At 34.4% G+C, this 15,627-nt stretch overlaps 1 protein-coding gene and 1 pseudogene across 2 annotated transcripts in view; one reads left to right on the top strand and one right to left on the bottom strand.

Annotated features, from left to right (window-relative positions):
• The window catches only part of CADM2 (cell adhesion molecule 2), a 1,332,213-nt gene that overhangs the window by 667,943 nt on the left and 648,643 nt on the right, over positions 1-15,627 (top strand). The gene's annotated exons all lie outside the window — the stretch shown is intronic.
• LOC110197108 (small ribosomal subunit protein eS24 pseudogene) lies at positions 5,596-5,998 on the bottom strand (annotated as a pseudogene).

Here is a 15,627-nt window from a genome sequence, read left to right on the forward strand (position 1 = left end):
GTAACGTGGGAGGCACTGGCACAGGACCACTCAGCATGGTGTGCCCACATTAGCAAAGGTGCTATGCTCTATGAACAAAGCAGAATTGAAATGGCTCAAAAGAAAAGCAAGATGGACTATTTGTGCCTGACCTGTGGTAAATCATTCCAAGCTCGTATTGGTCTGGTCAGCCACACTGAAACTTGACTCTATCAAATGATGTCATTTTGGTCATCTTCAAGAAAGAAAGGCAACAACCAACCAACCAGCTTCTCTTCCCCTTTGTTTTCAGTACTGTCATCTATTCTTCCTGATGCATCATAGTGGATACTCTGATATCAGAGTTAAAATATTTTGGCTCCTTTCCACTAAGAAAGAAAAAGGTGTCAGGAATATTAACAGATTTCTTTCCAAATTTTTTCACATTAACACTTTTAAGAGTAGACAAAACATTTTTTCCAGTATATTTATGTTATTTGTTGATTCTCATGTTATGAGAGCCTATACTTTCTGGGAAAGTCATAGTGTACTTGAAGTACTAAATCAGTTAAAGATATTGCATAAATGTTTAATCAATAGACAGAAAGATGTGTAGGCATACAAATAATCAATCCAATTCAAGCTTACCTGCATCCAAACCTTTATTTAAATCAACTAAAAGAATTAGGATTTAACAAGGGAATGTGGGGTCCTAAATAAAGAATGTAAAGAATGGAGGGTGGAAAGTAGCAAATGATCACTGTTGAAAGCACATCTACTTTCTTCCTTCACTGGGAAAGAGAAGGTAAGACAGAACAAGGTAAGCATGTTGAGATGCGTTTGATTCTATGTAAATGGCTGCCCTGTGATGAGTAAATAATTTTCACCTCTAGCTTCCTACCCTGTGGTGTTGTGAACACTAATACTTCTCAAAGAAGCTTACCAATCTGTCTTTAAAGATAAGAATGCTGTGAACACAGCAGGAATTCCCATAAATATTTTGGGGTGAGAGAGAATTATCAAAACACCAGTTTTGTGGATTTTTCCAGATTTTGCTATGTATTTATCTTGGGAAAATATGTGCAGGTGGCAGAAATGTCACAGAATTAAAACTACCAGAACAATAAATGTTCCATATTATAAGCACCACATCTAGTTCATTGAGAATGTTTAATGACAGTGTTTAACAACAACATTTTTATTATCTCCTGTGGATGCTTTGCTGCCCAATTAATAAGTTCAATCATGAGTATTATAAAAATGAGTAATACATTGTGATGGGTAAGTGAAATTAATATGCCTTATTGAATTTTCATTTCCACACATTTCTATTTTTATAGTTGACTATGCTGTTGTATTATAATTGTTAATGAAAAATATGGATATTGTATATTTTAATCCAATAAAATATAAATAATTAGAAGGTAATAGTTAACATTTTTCTCTGCAAAAATTATGAAGCACTTTCTACACAACAACCTTATGGAATAGTTACTAATGACAATATTATTTTTATGATTCATTATTATTTCCATTTGGTAACTGAGGAAACTGAAAACAAAGATTTTAAGGGAATTGCCCAGTATCGTATAGCAATGATCTTAGAGTCAGAAGACCTCACTTTAAGATCTAACTTTGATATTTGTTAGCTTTTTCCATTATATTATGCTGCTTCTGTACTGTTTCAGAATACTAGTAGATAGAAGAAAAATAGATTTTTGGGACATTGGAAGATTGCCTATCCAAAGGAAGCATAGTATGATGCTTTGTATATAATAAACACATATTAAATGTTTGTTGAGTTGATAATCAATATTATAAATAAATTTCACATGCATATTTGAACTGATAAAAATAAATAAGAAATAGCGTTAAGATATAAATCACTACATCGAACTAGAGTTTGCTTTTTGTTGTTTTTATGAAGGTTCAATCCTATCTTTTCTTTTTGTAAATTCTATGTCTTAAGTAAAGCTTTAGTGAATGGATTTCAGAAGATGGGAGATTTTGTATTTATTCCTTGCAAAGGAAAACAAAATTGCTCAATTAGAGTCTTGAGGAAGATTTGATTTGTCATAATGAATTACATTGGTCATTGGCTACTAATAAGTGGCATAGGAGGGGGAGGTAGGAAGAGAATAAGGGATTATGCTCTGTGAACAGGTCAGATTAAACCAGCTAGGAGAGTGCATGGTGTCATACACATTGAAGAGAGTGGAAAAAAAATCTTTGATAGCTGATAACTTAATTTTCTGCCACTATCAGTTTGGAAGGGCTTTTAAACATGTCCAAAATGTCTACCAAAATTTTCAGCAGGAGTGACAGCAGATTTTTAAGTAAGGATAAAAGTGCAGCAGTCTTTCTGGAATAAAACTCTGACAGACTATGATGAATTACCTTATTATAGTTGCTCACATGACAAATGTACTTGATCAGTGTTTCTTCTTGGGAATAGTTGAGCTTATCCAGAGGCAAAAGTTGAAAGGAAATGAAAGCTAACTAGTAATCCTAAGTGTAATACATCAGCAATTCTACAAAAATATGCTGGAAAACCTTATCAATTACTGTTTATGTCAACAAAAAAGCACTTCCCCTGTCCCTCATGATACAACCTCATCTTTAGTATTTATTTAGCTGACCTTTAAAAAAGGCAATCTAGACCACAGTGAGGTTTGCTTCCTCACCCTTTTTTTGATGTCCTTCATGACCTGTCCATCTATAAAGAGGGCAAAATACTTTTTGCATCACCAATTACTATGAGGTGAAAACTAATTATATCTTCAACAAAAATACATGTATTTATCCTACTGATTTGGCTTAGATCAGGGGTTCACAAACTACAACTCTCAGACCAAATACTCACTGAGGCCTGTTTTTGTATGACCCATGAACTAAAAATGTTTTTTAAATATATTTTAAATAACATATTTAAAATACTTTAAATATAATAAATAATGTTTTCAAAAATACTTTTAAAAATCTTTGTTCATGGGATGTATGAAAACAAGTATAGTTTGTTGACTGTTGAACTAGGGAGTTTTTTGTGATTTAAAATTTTTAATCCAGTAGTAAATTTGAAGAAAGCTGAATTGATTTTTGTTAGAAAAAAAAGTTTGCATTATCCCAGTATGCATTTTCTATTTAAAGTTAGTTTATTAGAGGAGACAAAACTATTTCTACTTATCTAGAATTATTCTTTTGTTACCAGCCGTGATCTGAAAAATCTACTATAAGTGCAAAACAATTACATTATTTTTCATGTTATTTTCTGAGGACAGGTTGAAAATATGCCTTCTGGGTTTCACAATTTAACATAAAACAAGTATTTGAAAGCAATACTGTTTTGTCACTGCTAAGAAATTAATTGCAGAAGGCTACATTTCATTGAATTTTTTTTTTCTTCTCATCGCATGTGCTCTGTAACACCTTCTGGATCATGCAGACACCATCCTTTTCATCTTTCTTCTGACAGATTAAATTGCTTGCACTGTTTGTATTTTCATGTTTTATTGTTATAGTGTATGTTGCTAGTTAAACACACAGTGATGTATCTATAACCTTACCCAACACATTTCTTCTCACACCTTTTTCTGTAATGGAGTTAATCACCTCAAGTGATAAACATGCATTTGCACATTTCTGTCTGGCCATTTTTTTTTTCCCTAGCAGAAGGTGTGATGTCTTCAGTTAATGCACATAGCCTAGTAATCTAGAAACAGTGTTAGACTTCCTGAGGGTAGAATGGGGTGTGTGTGTGTGTGTGTGTGTGTGTGTGTGTTCCAAATATGGAAACCAGTAAGAATAGCTTTTTTTCTTAAGCCTTTTGAGAGATTAGACACTCAAATGAGAACCTTGACCTGGTCAAGTGGGAAATGAAGGATTACTTTCCAGAGTCCAGTTACTAGCAAGGTTTTTTTTTAACATTTAGTATTTTATTTTACCCCATTACATGTAAAAACAAGTTTTTACATTCATTTTTAAAACTTTCAGTTCCATATTCTCTTCCTCCCTTCCTGCATCCCTCCCCCATTGAAAAGGCAAGCAATTTGATATAGGTTATACATGTGTACTCATGCAAACCACATTTCCATATTAGTTATGTTGTAAAAGAAAACATAGTCTAAAAAAATCTCAAGAAAAATGAAGACAGTGAAAAAAAGTGTGTTTCAATCTGTATTCAGACACCATCAGTTCTTTCTCTGAGGATGGATAGCATTTTTCATTATAAGTCTTTCAGCATTGTCTTGGACCATTGTATTGCTGAGAATAGCTAAGTCATTCACAGCTAATCATCACACAATATTGTTGTTACTTTGTACATAGTACATTTCATTTTGCTTGTGCATTTTGCATTGTTTTCCCAGGTTTTTCTGAGGGCATTCTGCTCATCATTTCTTATAGCACAATCACACAGCACAGTTTGTTCAGCCATTCCCCAATTGATGGGCATACCCTCAATTTTTAATTCTTTGCCACCAGAAATAGCTACTATAAATATTTTTATACATATGGGTCCTTTTCCCTTTTTTCTTTTTATCTCTTTTGGAATACAGACCAATTAGTGGTGTTATTAGGTCAAATGGTACACGTGGTTTTATAGCCCTTTGGACATAGTTCCAAATTGTTCTACAGAATGGTTGGATCAGTTCACAACTCTGCCAACAATGCACTAGTGTCCCATTTTTTCCACGTCCCTTCCAATATTTGTCACTTTTTCTATCTTATTATCCAATCTAATGGAAGAGAGGTAGTACCTCAGAACTGTTTAAATTTGCATTTCTCCTATAAATAGTGATTTAGAGTATTTTTTCATATGGCTATAGATAACTTTGATTGCTCCATCTGAAATCTTATAGCTTTTGGTCATTTATCAATTGGGGAATGGACCTTTTTTATAAATTTCATTCAGTTCTCTATATATTTGATAAATGAGGTCTTTATCAAAGAAATGTACTTCAAAATTTTTTTTCACAGTTGTTATTGCTAAATGTATTTCCCCCATCTTATCTGCTCCCACCCTGGTTTATTCTGTTCTCTATCTCCTTTCATCCTGTCTCTTCTCAAAAGTGCTTTGTTTCTGACTACCCTTTTGCCCAATCTGCCCTCCTTTGTACTACCCCCCCATTCTCCTATCCCCTTCTCCTCCTACTTTCCTGTAGAGTGAGAGATTTCTATAACCAATTGTGTATGTTATTTCCTCTTTGAGCCAATTTTGATGAGAGTAAGGTTTACTTGCTCCCTCTCATCTCCCCCTTCTTCCCCTCCATTGTAAAAGCTTTTTCTTGACTATTTTATATGACATAATTTACCTCATTCTACCACTCCTTTTCTCTTTCTCACAGTGAATTCCTCTTTCTCACCCCTTAATGTTTTCTTATTTTAGATATCATCCCTTCATATTCAACTCACACTGGTAACCTCTGTCTATATGTACTCATTCTAATTACCCTAATGATGAGAAAAGTTTTTAGGAGTTTCAAATATTGCCTTCTCATTAGGGAAAAAAATAGTCATTTAACCTTATTAAGTCCCTTATGATTTCCCTTTCCTGTTTAACTTTTTAAAATGTTTTTGTATAGTTTATTTATGCTCTGATGAAAAATTATCTTCACGGATAAACATCATCCATAGTGCCTTTTATTCCTTCTTTATGGCAGCACCAATATTTGCCTTTGCAGTACCCCTGACTTTCTTCATTCTGGTCTCACGTTGCTTTTGCTATTTTCTTGATGTCTTTTTCTTCTCATACAGGCCATGCCTTGCAAGTCTGTGCTTTGGTTCATTTTTCTTTGCGTAGTCAAGAGAATCATAAATCATGCCAAAGCCTGTTGTTTTGCCACCACCAAAATGGGTCCTGAATCCAAAGACAAAAATGAAGTCTGGAGTTTTCTTGTACATCTTGGCCAGTTTTTATCGAATTTCAGTCTCGGGCACTGTGGCTTTTCCAGGATGAAGGACATGTATAACCATCTGTTTACGCTGCAGAAGTCTGTTTGTCATGAACTTCCTGGTTCTGATTGTTACAGTGTCATTCATGGTGGTGGCCAGCTACTTGAGCAGTAGGAGAGGGAAAAAAATCCTGTTAAATATGCTTCTCTTATATTTGAAAGTCAAATTTTCTATTCAGCTGTGGTCTTTTCACCAAGAATGCTTGAAAATCTTCTATCTCATTGAATGTCCATTTCCCCCCAGAAGGGTTATATTCCATTTTTCTGCGTAAGTGATTCTTGGTTGTAATCTGAGCTTTTGCCCTCGGAATGTCATATTCGAAAACCTCTGAGCCTTTAATGTAAAAGCTGCTAAATCTTGTGTTATTCTGACTGTAGCTCCAAGGTACTTGAATTGTTTCTTTCTTGATGCTTATAATACTCTCTCCTTGACTTGGGAGCTCTGAAATTTTGGTATAATATTCCTAGGACTTGTTATTTTGGGATCTTTTTCAGGAGTTGATAGGTGGATTTTTTCAATTTCTATTTTACTTTCTGGTTCTAGAATATCAGGGCAGTTTTCCTTGATAGTTTCCCGAAAGATGATTTCTCAGCTTTTTGCTTTTTTGATCAGGGCCTTCAGGTAATCCAGTAAGTTTTAAATCATCTCTCCTGGATCTGTTTTCCAGGTCAGTTTTTTTTAATGAAATATTTCATGTTGTCTTTTACTTTTTCATTCTTTTGGTTTTGTTTTATTGTTTCTTGATTTCTCATGGTAATTAGCTTCCATTTGCTCAATTCTATTTTTTTAAGGAGTGATTTTCTTCAGTAAGTTTTTATACCTCCTTTTCCATTTGCCCATTTCTACTTTTTTTAAGGATTTCTTTTTCTTCAGTGAATGTTTGTGCCTCTTTTTACATTTGGCCAACTCTGCTTTTCAAGGCATTCTTCTCATTGGCTTTTTGGACTTCTTTTTACCATTTGTCCTATTCTGTTTTTCAAGGAATTATGTTCTTCAGCATTATTTCTGTGTCTCTTTTACCAAGGTATTGACTCTTTATTCATGATTTTCTTGTATCACTCTCATTTCTCTCCCCAATTTTCCTTCTACTTCTCTTACCTGATTTTCAAAATCTTTTTTGAGCTCTTCCATGGCTTGTGACCATTCATATTTTTCTTGGACATTGGAGCATTGACTTTGTTATTTTCTGAGTGTGATCTTACTTGTCCCTATAGTAACTTTCTAAGGTCAGATTTTTTTCCTGTTATTTGCTCATTTTTCCAATCTATTTCTTTTACTTCCTGGGTGGAAGTACTTCCACAACTGTTCCAAGCTTAAGGGGTTTTGTGCAGCTGTTTTCAGAGATACTTCTAGGGACCTGTGAGTTTTCAGTTCTTCTGAGGGTATAATCTGAAGAGGCGTGTGTTTAGTACTCTCCTGGCCTGTGCTGTTGTTTGTGAGTGATCACAAGCATTCTTTTCTGCCCTGGAACTCTGCTCCACTGTAGCCATAAGCTCTGGTGCGCTAGTGCTCTTACTCATCCTGGGATTATTGCCCAGGCTTGCGACCCAGGTGTGTGTATTGGCAAAGCAACAAAGCCTTCCCCCCAGTGCCAGCAAAAATGTAATCTCCTTCTGATCAGTTGTTTGACCACCTTACCATCTGCGAGCTGAGAGCTGCAGAAGCAGCTGCTGTTGCTGCTGATTCAGTGGCTCCCATGGGCTGCTCCTGGTTTGCTGGTGTTGGATCTGCATTAGTGTAGCCTCTGCTGGACTGTGTTCCACCCTGGAACAATACCACCCTGGTGCAACAGATCTTTCCTGACAACCTTTTAAGTTGTCTTTGGCTGTAAAATTATCTCACTCCATTCTTTTGTGGTTCTGGCACTCTAGAAATTATTTTATGGCATTATTTTAAGGTGTTCAGAAGGGTTTAGGGGAGAGCTCAGGGGAGTTGCTCTCTTTTTTCTGCCATCTTGGCTGTGCCTCCAACTAGCAAGTTTTTATTAATGTTTTGATAAACTTTTTAGTGTATTAGGAAATTGGGTACAAATTAGGTTGGGAAGTGATGGTGTATGTGATTGAAATGAGGAGAGGGATGTGGGATTAGTGAAGTGAATGTTCAATGCAAGCTCAGAATTCAGTATGTCAGTATGTGTCCATAATGTGCCATCCATTCATCAGTTTTATTAGATAATATCAGTCCAGATTTGGGCTTAAAAAACCCTAAAACTAAGAAATAAAAATGGGGTACTTGGGATATAAATAAAAGGGAATGAAAGAATGTTACATAACCAGCATTTTATCTTTTGAAAGATTGATTTATGAATGCTGTTATGTAACTTCAGATTTGTGTGACCATATAATGAGAAATTTCTTATAAAGAGGTCATAGAGGACAAACAAGATACCTGAAATTCCCTATATACCTAAGTGATCTAGTGTGTTAGTAGTAAGAACGTTTAAAATGACTTACTGATTTTGAGCTTTATTTAAACATTTATGTGTTTAGGCATTTTTTAATGTTAGGTATTTAAGATAAGAATTAAGAGCAGCTCTGGGCAAAATCTCAAAGTATTTAAAGTATATCTCTGAGGGGCCCCAGCCTAAACATTCTGCTCCTTTTGGCCTTATAGTAGTATTTCCATTGCTCTTTCTAGTGTCTCTTACTTTCTCTTGCCACACTCCTATCAAGGATGTTTCAAAATAAGATGTAAAGGAATGGTAAGCACAAAGTGGCTTTTTTAAGCTGTAACAAATCTTAAACTTAAGGACAGTAGAATTTCAGGTGGCATTCAGTGCATCCAGACAGATTTTTGAGATACGATATTACACCCATTTCACCTAACAAGTCAGAAATTGACAAACTTAAAGGACATGGGTTTAAATTTCATATTTGCTCTTTTTTATAGCTAATGTGACCTTGAGAAAGTCACTTAAACTCTCTGGGTCTCAGTTTCCTCCACTGTTAAATAAGAGAGTAGAAAGAGAAGATCCCATCTATTTCTAAATCCTCTGGTCCTACTATGTGCTTTGTGCTTTTTTTTTTGTAAGACAACTGTCTAAATTTAAGTACATTATCTTAAGCTCTTTGTGAATACTTGACCCCAATGATCCATTAATGGATATGTTATAGAAGAAGTGAATCATATCAATCTTAATATTCTTAGTATAAATGAAACCAAAGATAGAGGGAAGTAGAAATTAAATGACTCATATTAAAGGACTCCTGGAAAGGAATAGGAGCATAAGTAAAGGAATTATTAGAACTGACTTTATTGAGCTTGCAAAGGCAACAAGAAGCATCAGTTTCTTTGTATTGATTATGATAACCATTTGTCAAAAGAATATTATTGAAACAATTGTAGCCTATTCACCAATATCTGTTACAAAGGATGAACAGCCTGAAAAATTCTATGAAGAACTCAATAAGATCCTCCAATTTAAATCAACATGTACTTTAACACCTGATGATTTTAATGTAAAAGTGGGCACAATTGTAGTGAGGATAAGTGGTAACTTAAGATTAGCCATTCTATTTTTAAACTTCCTTTTCGTAACTATGTAGTTCCAATATAAATGTTATTTTTTTCTGTAACAAAATAAGTACTTGAGTGATATATTTTGTTAATGCTGAATGTGTCTCAAATCTGATTAACAACTACTAGTGACATGTATTTGAGAAACATTTTGTAATATATATGTAAAAACACAGTGGAGTCTAGGGATCTGGAGTTCTTGCTTTCTTCCTCTAAAGGAGCATCTACATCTGTACTGGGTTCAATCTTGGGGGAAACTTGGCCTCAAGAAAGGCTGTTATTTTTCTTGAACTCTTTGGCTCTTTACACTTTTCCCATGCTAGAACCTTAGGGAGAACCACTTCTTCCTAGGGAAGGAGAAAGGTATTCAATGTACAATGCAGATCAGATCTATTACAGTTATTTATTTTTTCCATATCTTATGTAAAAGTGGGGGTTGATTTAGATAATCAGATCACTCTGCCCCATTTAAAAGTAGTTGAAAAAAATGTTGTGTCTTGATACCTTAATCAGGTGAGAGCAGTGAATCAACCAATCAGTCATAGATGTAAAAAAAAAGTCTTTAATCAATAGAAGTGACATTCTACAAGAAGTGTGTTTGGATTGGCTGAGGAAACCTAGTAATTCCTTGGGGTGCCAAAATAAAACAGGGAGTTAGTTTAAAACCTGTGTGATTTGAGCACTGGAGAAGAGAGAACATGAAAGCTTAACTCTAAGAAGAAATCAACTAGTTGAGAAGAACTAAGCTTTAAACTTCAGTTTCTGTCTGTTCCACCCAACCCTTCAACTAGAGGAAAATACTATGAATTTCAGAAATCTGGAGGACTTCCCATATTCCCATCCACCTCCTCACTGCATCCCTGCATCAGTTGATAGCTGAGTCTTTATTGGGAGTCAAAGCAAACAGATTAAAGATCCAAGGCACTATAAAAAGCCCAGCAGAAAAGCTTCACCTTAACTGTTGAGAACATATTTTTGCTGAAGCAAAAATACTTCTAGAAGCTTGAATTACCCCTTTTGCCAAATGTGTCCTCTAATCATGAACTTACTTTACCCTGGACATGGTATCTACTGGTAGAAGGGTGCCTCACAGAATTTTGGAGACATATTTCTAATTGTTCCTATTATAAATCCTTTCTAAATGCTTTTTCGGTCTGAGTTGATGTAGATAATAATCACAGTGGGAAACATACTGGGGAAATTAGTGAGTTATAGCACTAGAAATATAATCTCCTAGCCTCCCAGAACTATCCCTAGAGTCCTGAGGGCACATAGCCATCTAGCCTTCATGTGGGAATCTGATTTTTCATAGTAGAGAGTGAGAATAGTCACCTCAGAACATGTGATGTACTAAAAGTAAATCTCAAAAATGTGAATGGACAAGGATAGAAATAAGTAATATTTTATAACTACTGTCATATTGTTGTTGGAGAATGATATTTAAAGCACTAAAACATGAAGACTGTTAAATAGGCAATTCACCTTCACTTCTCATGGTCAAAATAAACCCCTTAAATTAGCTTATCTTCTGATAAAGCAAATCAGGAGTTGTTTTCATTCACCTTTATATTAGTGGACATTTTTTTTTCCTCTAAGAAGCACAAATGAGCATCGTTCAGTATGACAGTTGGTTCTGACTAAGGGAACTTCTTACTCTCAAAAAGCTGCTTCTAAGAAAGACTAGAAATGATCATCTCAGTATCATTGTTTGGTCACCTATGCTCAAATAAAGAAACACAAAACAGAAAAAAAAAAAACAGCCAGGTACCCAAGGCCCGGGCTTGCGTTTTACTAGGTAATACAAAAGTTTGATGTCATGTGTAAAAACGGGCATGAATCCAAGAGGAGAGAGGGACATACCTTTTCCTTCTCTGTGGAAAGTCCCAGAAAGAGAAAGGTCCATGAGTTTGAATGAAAGACTAGACAGACAAATGAGACTGAAATATAGAGACACACAGAGACAGAAAGATAGATTATAAAGAAAAAATAAGAATTTATCTTTCCATTTAAAACTGATACAGTTACCTCTCCCAGATACAAGCACATAGAGGGCCAAGAGACCACCATTTCAAGTACAAAGAATTTCATCACTGAGCCGGAATACACATGGACCACCATAAATGGAATGGCTCACAGTCCTAAAGATTAGCTCACTTGTTTGACTCCATTACATATATATCAAGAAAAAGAAATTGGACAGACAAAACAATTATAAAATACACAGTAACCCATGTCTATAGGTCAAAATGCATTCCTTGAGAAAAAAATAAGAAAGTACTTGACAAGGCAATCATTGAGTAATAACACAAAAAATAAATAGTTTATATTTTAACAGAAAATACATGATGTTATTGTGGAATTCATAGTCAGAATGTTGACTTATTAGAGCAAATATTGAAATTAATACAAAGCTAGAAGAAAAGTAAAATGAGGAAAATGGTACATACTTTCAGTTTTAATAACTTAAACAAGTTACTGATGCTAAAAATGGAAAATTTGTTACTGATCTGTATGCTTCTTTCCTCAAACATTATAAATGTGAGGGAAAAAGATGTTTTGATATTGCAATTCAAGCAAGAAATAACTCCATGCCCCATTACTATACTCACAGTTTTGAGGAAAATTAAGAAAAGCCCCAAGAATATTGAATGGACCCCTGTAATAAACTTATAGGAAGACATACAAGAGTCATAAAAGATAGGTAGGCAGGTATTATATTAAAATCTGGATTGTTGGTCAGATGGACACATTCACCAGTGAGATCACAGATCCATTGAGTATCTTAAAACCAAAGCAGTGTTTGAAGGCACAGATTTGAGTTAAGCATTTCTGTGTAGTTATACACAAAATAAGTTATTATTTTGTTCTGCTTAGTTTAGTTCACTTCAGCTTGTAAAAATCAACATCACCAGAGAGTAAAATTCAGAGATCTATGTGATATAAACAAATTTGACCAGCCCAAGTGATGTAAATAAATTTGACAACTATGTACATTGTGTGAAAATGACTCAGACATGTAACAGTGACTCTCTACCCTTATTCTTGAAGTTTTCCAAGATCTGAAGGTCAGAATTTAGTAGCATATGCTGATACATAAAAATAAAACAGTAGCAAGTAAAACAAGAAAGAATTGCTAGGTGTAGCATTTGTTTTGGTGGTATTATGGTGAGCCGCAATTTGCTACTTCAGAGAGGAAAAAGCAATCATTCATTATTGAATGTATGCTTAGGTATTTTTTGAAGGAGTGTTTTTTTAACATTACAAAACTTCTGCTGTGAATCATTTCTTGCACTGGAATTTTTTGTTTCAGTAAATTGCTTATTTCACATTGATTAAATATCTAACTTCATAGAAAAGCATAGTATCTGCAGCAGTGAGGGTCATAGGGTTGGGGAAAATACATTGTACAGAAAGGTTTCTGAGCAGAATAGAAGTGTTAATCTATGAGGCTGTTAAGTAAAGTGTTTAGCAATAGATGACAGAATGAAATTTTATATAGGCTGTGGTTACAACATCACCGAGCCTCAGGTTCCCTATCAATAAAATGGAGATAACTCTTGCCCTATCTCACAAGATGGTTATAAGGGTTAAATAAGATAATTTATATAAAAGCACTTTACAGACCTCAGATATATAAATGTAAAAACTGAATTGAAATGTGATTCCACTGATATGGGTCTTCTCCAAAGATACAGGTCACAACACATCCATGCTTACACTGTAAGGGTTTATTTAGTATCTACAATTTGGTTGCTCAAGTACAACAGTGATCCACTGGAGGAAAAAAAAATGACATTTTTCTTTTATTTCCAGACAATAATTAGACAACTAATTTCTGATGTATTCTTTACAAATCAGTTGCTTTTTAAGATAACCGTTGCATAGTTGCATGCTTAGGTGCTAATATTTAATATTACTGTTTCCATTTTGAGTATGAAAGATAATCTGAGCAGTATAGATGGTTTTTACTTAGGCCACTCATACACAACATGTAGGGCTACACAAAAAGCCAGTATTTAAAGTAGTATCATATGACTTTGGCAATAAGGATCTTTAGAGCATCGTGTGAGTGGCTAAAGATACTTTGAGGAAACATGTAGTACTTACTAAAATGTATGAGGACAAAATTCAGCCTATTTTCTGTCAGTTACCTGAAAAATAGACTGTTCTAAAATCTGTGGTGAGATAAAATCCCTAGAGTATACCAGGAAACTGATGACTAGTCTTTTTACTATTGATAAGACTATAGTATATAGAATAAAAGTTTTCTTAATCAGATAGAAGTATCCAAAGAAAATTGTTATGATTGAACTTGGAAGGAGGAGGGAGGAAAGCACTTTTAAGGACCAAGAACAACTAAAGATATTGATAGGCCTCAGTGTATGATGCTGAGTCTGGATCTTTACTCAACTGGGAATCAACAGAACACAGTAAGGAGCCTTTCTAGGGAAGAATACATTTTCCAAGAAAAGAATCATAGGAAATTTGTAATCAATCGTGAAAGTGAAATACCATTGGCACACACCCAAATTGAAAAAAAGGGGTGAAGTTGCTAGAAGAACTTAAAGGACAGCTTTTGGAATTGTGTAGAACCTGAAGACCACAAAGTCTAAAATCTCCTTATAAAAATGTTTTCAAAGACTAGTTATTGGACACATGCAGACAATATATGCTGAATTAATACACTTTATCATTTAGTGCAAAATGGAAAAGACCTCCAACTTTATTTTTGCAGCATTTTATTAAATATCATTACTTTGAACTAATTTTGTTTCCTGGCTTACTATTAAATGTAAACACATAGAAGGGGTTTATGAGCCATGGTTTCAAATGAGTACAGAAACCATGAGCCTGGTGTAGCTTTCTGTGGGAGACCTATAATGTCAATTAGGGGTGCAGGATGTTGAGACATTTGAAGACCTTAAAATCATTCAGGTTCAGCTAGGTTTAAGCCATTATAATTGAATTTTGAGACTTCAGTAATGGTTTTCTTCCCTATAAATGGTGGACTATAGTGGCAATAGTTTGTTAGTAACTATATGTTTTAGACTCAAGACTCACAAATCATGAGATACTGGTTAAGTTATTATGCAATAAAAACTTTAGAAATTATGAAACATCTATTTCTAAAGGACTGCTAAATTTGGACCACAACCCAACAAATGTTAAGATCATTTGAGGACACAAATAAATACAGTTGTAGAAATGAAAACAATTCTGAGATTAAAACACTTTGTATATGTAGAGTAGCATTTTCAAAGAAATATAATGTTTAACTTATAATTTTGGAACATCTCTTTTTCTTACATTCTAATCTCATGAACTGTCAATCTTCCTATAATTATGTTAATAACCACTTATGATGCACGGTCTCAAACGAATCTAGGACAGTCTATAAATAATAAACAAAACAAAAAAAATCACCCACAACCATCTGGGATCTCTGCTTAGATTATCAGGCGCACATAGTGAAGAAAAGAGGGGGAAAAACAATAAGCAAAACAGGCTGAAGAAGAGACGGGAGTAATTCATAAGAAATGCTATTAGGGCAGTAGTAGAAATAATTATACTAAAGTTCAATACTCTGATAGGAACCTTTCTGAAAGAGCTATAACTTTTTAATAATTATTCTTTCTATTGTTCCTTTCTCAATTTTTTTTTGAACTACCTAGGGGGAAAATATGAAACAAAGCTACTATTTTACATGTGGAAGAAATATCCTCCAGAGAAGCTGTGTCTTGCCTAAATCAATAATTCTCTGCTCACTCCACACCAGCACAATTCAATACTATATTCCTTAGAAAATTACCACCTTCCACAAAGAAAATTGCATAAAGTGCATTATAAGATTTATTGGTTACTAATATACCACTGGCAAGTGAAAGGCAATTTGGCACCCAAGTGAAGAAGACCCAAATTGAAGACCTGTCTTTGTCTCTGATGCATACATGTGTGACTCTGGGCAGCTATTCATTCAGTGCCCTAGGCAAATTCCTAGGACTTGTAAATTCAGAACTATTAACTATCTTCATTGGCTATATAGTTAAGTTTCTTTCCTGGGAGTTCTGTGCACTGTGGAAATCACAGGTCTATTAAAAAGCTGGAATATTTTTCACACATTTTTGAAGTTGGTTCTAAATTTATCTTTCAAGTCCCATTTTTAGTTGTTGAGGGTTTTTTTTAATGTCATGTCAAAGAAAAATT

This window comes from Phascolarctos cinereus, unplaced genomic scaffold (assembly GCF_003287225.1).
Source record: "Phascolarctos cinereus isolate Bilbo 61053 unplaced genomic scaffold, phaCin_HiC Scaffold_7;HRSCAF=346, whole genome shotgun sequence".
Lineage (NCBI taxonomy): Eukaryota > Metazoa > Chordata > Mammalia > Diprotodontia > Phascolarctidae > Phascolarctos > Phascolarctos cinereus.